The sequence below is a fragment of the Limulus polyphemus genome, unplaced genomic scaffold, assembly GCF_000517525.1.
Source record: "Limulus polyphemus unplaced genomic scaffold, Limulus_polyphemus-2.1.2 Scaffold3723, whole genome shotgun sequence".
Classification (NCBI taxonomy): Eukaryota; Metazoa; Arthropoda; class Merostomata; order Xiphosura; family Limulidae; genus Limulus; species Limulus polyphemus.
In genome coordinates this window covers 1-3,959 of record NW_013669333.1, presented here as the reverse complement: position 1 = coordinate 3,959, position 3,959 = coordinate 1, and the positions used below count along the sequence as shown (strand labels likewise).

The window sequence follows — 3,959 nt, the reverse complement described above, 5'->3', positions numbered from 1 at the left end:
ATAATAATAATTTAATTAATTAGTTATATATATAAGTAATATATACATAGTATATATATATATATATATATATATATATATATACAGAGAGAGAGACACATACACACATGGTGCCTACAGGAAGGAGCACGAGGGGGCATTTGCTTCCCTTACATTTCACAAAAAATTGCATGTATTACGATGTAAACGTAGTTAAACTAAATATCTTTAGTAATTTTGATTAAAACTGTAAAATTGTGTTTGCATTTAAGCATAAATGATACATATTCTTTTAGTTTATTGACTTATACTGTAAAAGCTACATATATGTTTTGCACCTCCTTGAAAATATTTCTGTGGGTGCATCAAAAATACAAATTTTTTACATCATTATCGGCAGAGTATGCGACTGGTGCCTTTTAATAGTAGTAATTATATTGGTAAGTTTCAGGCTTCTAAAATTATATGTTGTCCTGCCATGAGGAGGGGTTATTTTTCATAAAATATCCATAATCAAAGTATATGACAAATCAAAATACCATAACTTTGAATATGCAACGTTTAGCTAATTTAGAAGTTTTATAACCTAAGTTACCCAGAACTCACCATGAAGAAGTAATTGCATGTCGAGTTCCACCCATGCCCACCCAACTACCCTTCCACTGGGCAAAAGAATTACTGGATTATGTACAGTTTCTTAGTATTAAATTTTTTCATGTGAGATTGACGTTTTGCTTTAATGAATCCCTTTCTTTCGCAATAGCCATAAACAGCTGCTGAAGCTTCCGTTACTATTTTAACATGCCTTTCAACTGCATGTGTGTGACACAGTATGCTGAACTTGAAAACTGGCATGTCATCTTGATTAATGAAAGACACCAACTGTTCATTGCTTGTATTTTTTGTACATGGTGGCTCTACTCTTAGTCCACATTATTAGATCAGTTTCCATGTTAATATTTGGAGCCACAAACTGTCTCATTGTGCAAGAATTTGAGTTAGATCAAGCAGCTAAAATTCTATGAAGAGCAAGTTGTTTGATAGCCTTAGAATCATCTCCAAGCATTGCAAGCAACGCTTGTTTTTTTCTGGCTGGATAAAATATGCATTTCTCTAGATTATTCTATCTACCATATATTTCTCTGATTCAGGAAGAAAATGTGATTTTCTTACAAGTAGAAAAAGGTGCAGTGGCTGCACAAGGGATTTTTCTTGATGTTAAACTAAACTGTTGCATACATTACAATTACATATCTCACTAACAAACTAGCTTCTTGGATAGGTTAGCAGGTGCAATGTAAAGGTGCAAAATCCTGTTAAAAATATTTGTATGACATGTGCAATGTGGTAGTGTCAGGTCATTGTTCAAGAGAACTTGCTTTACGTGACCCTGGTACAATGAACCATTCTCACTGGTTAACAACAGCAGATCTGTACTAAGTTCCTCAGGATTGTCAGTTTTCGGTAATGACTCTGTAATTTTGACTGAAACAAAGTTTACTGAAGGCAATAATTCATAAGTCTTCAGTTTCTTTCTAAGAGGACCAGAAAAAGTGGACGGTACTAGAGTTACTCCATCAAGATGCATAAATAGATGATGCAGGGATAACTCATTGGCATGTAACAAACAAATTAACCAATGAATAGTTCTTCTTAAGTGCAATTCAAGAAGCCGCATAACTCCAGCTTTTTTTCCAGTATTGACGTATGTGCCGTCACAGCCTACAGCGACTAAATGATCAGATGAAATTCTGTTATCTTCAAACCACTGAATGATAGAACGTTTTATACCTTCTGATGTACCAGAAGTAGAAATGTAATCCATGAAAACTGATTCAGGTTCACTGACCAAAGTTATGTGCTGTTCCATGACTACACGTTTATAATGTTTTTGCCCATTTTTAATATGGACAATTTAAGTTATATCTTTTCTATCTTCAAAGTAGATAGATTTAATACAATTTGATTCATCAGAAGTCAATAATGTTTTGCAGTATTTTTCTTGTTTGCATTGTATCTTGTTTTTATCAACAATTTTAGCATTGTCGTTTTATTGAATAATGCCCATATCTCCCAAAACAGCTGAGGTAAGGGCTGCAGCAGCTCTATCCAAAATACAGTACCTGTCAGCTTCTCTCACTACTGTTGGGAGCAGTGTCCTCATTTGTGTGGTATTAGCAAAATAATCCAAACAAGTTGTTGATTTACTATTTTGTTTAGTGGAGATGATACACTTTATTTTTCAAACATTGGTTCCCTTGCAGCAGTTGAAGATATAATTGAAGGAGTTTCATGCTGCATAAGATTAATTATTATAATTGGCTGCATACACTGCCAATTAGCAATTACAAAATATAATTTTTGACTAAGTAAATGCACACACACACATACAGTAGTAAACTTAAATGTTAGTCATCTCAACACTTGCCAAAAACAAAGGTGTAAGCTACTTATGATGTATTTTGATTATGGTTATTATTTTTCTGAATTAGTAAATCCACAAATGCAACACTAAAAATCTTTTATAATTTTACTATAAACATCATTGGAATGTAAACAGATCAAACAGGACTACCTATTTAATTAATAGGTTGATTATTCACAAGGTTAAATGATATGATGGATAGGCCAAATGATATAGCATATTCATCATTACATTAGTTCCTATGTTCTTGTATAACAATTAACATTAACCTTGACAAAAGACATAAAAACAAAAACAGAATTCATAAAAGGCTGAAAAACTAAACTGCATTATGGTTAAATTTTAGTGATGTTAATCGAATAAACAATATAGCTCAAATGAGCTGAACGAGTACATGCAATTTTTACTCATTTAAATTCAGGATTACTAGCATATACCTACCATCCTATGTTATTTTCATTTCAATTTAAACCACGTCATTTATTCCCATTGATAGCTTCAGTTTTGTATTGCAATGCTTAGAATTTGTTGGTTAAGCTTAATGACATAACATTCTTACTATTACGCTTATATTAACTAGAATAGCTCTACTATTCATGCTGGGAAGTCTACCACTATAGTACACCAATTTTTAATTTTATAACGGAATTTGTGATTTTGCGCTATGTATACCATTAAATTTGGTAAGACTAAGCCTAGCCTCGAACATTAGTGGGCTTCACTAGTACTATCAATACCATAGGACTAAGAGTAAAGGTTAGAACTACTTAAGATTTTATACTATTAGTATTACTCAGTATTCGTAGTACTATAACATTAACAGCATAAGTTACACTTACAGTATAACTACATAAGTTTCACTTTCAATTTCATGAACTAACGAAGTCATTCAGACCAAACTTCAAAATGTGCATATCTAAGTACACGGTACAGAACTATCGATACATTTTAATTTATAGTTATGGTTGTTGTATTTAAATTAATCACACACAAAAAAAATTTCTATTCTTAATCAATTAGTTTATTTTATAATGTAAATTACTTATAAAAATTTAAAATGACTTTCCTTTCTTTTTTCCTCACTTTTCTTGTGAAAACTTTGTCCGTGTATATTTCTGTGAAAATGAAGCGAGTTTCCATATTTCATACGAATAAGCTTTATTAAAATTCAATAGGTTACTTTTTAGTTTCCTACATACACGAAACCCTACGTCTCCTAACGTTAGGCTAAAACTAATCATTTCCAAATAGTTTCCTTTACCGAACACAAGCTATCTTATTTTACAAGATGGCGCTACGACAGAGAAACCAGTTAGTCTATCAATTAAATTATTTAATGGACTTTAAAAAGGTTAATTGTGTCGAGTTCTTGGTTTCACTCAGAGCCAAAGCTCTGAGCTACTTATACTGCCCACCATGAAAAGTAATTGTTGAGCATTTCATTCAACACTAACATACGGTAAATCTGCATTTTTATTCTTTAAGTTACGTCACATTTTGATATGTGAATGATGGTGTGATTAATTCCTAAAAAAATAATGTAATATCCTGCTTG

General features: G+C 31.9%; 1 long non-coding RNA gene across 1 annotated transcript in view; it reads right to left on the bottom strand.

Moving 5' to 3' along the window:
• Nucleotides 1-3,394, bottom strand: part of LOC111088420 — a 27,024-nt gene extending 23,630 nt beyond the window's left edge. The window contains exon 1 of the long non-coding RNA XR_002612942.1: nucleotides 3,244-3,394. This is a non-coding gene — a long non-coding RNA (uncharacterized LOC111088420). The remainder of the gene's footprint in view (nucleotides 1-3,243) is intronic.
• Between the last annotated feature and the right edge of the window lie 565 nt (nucleotides 3,395-3,959).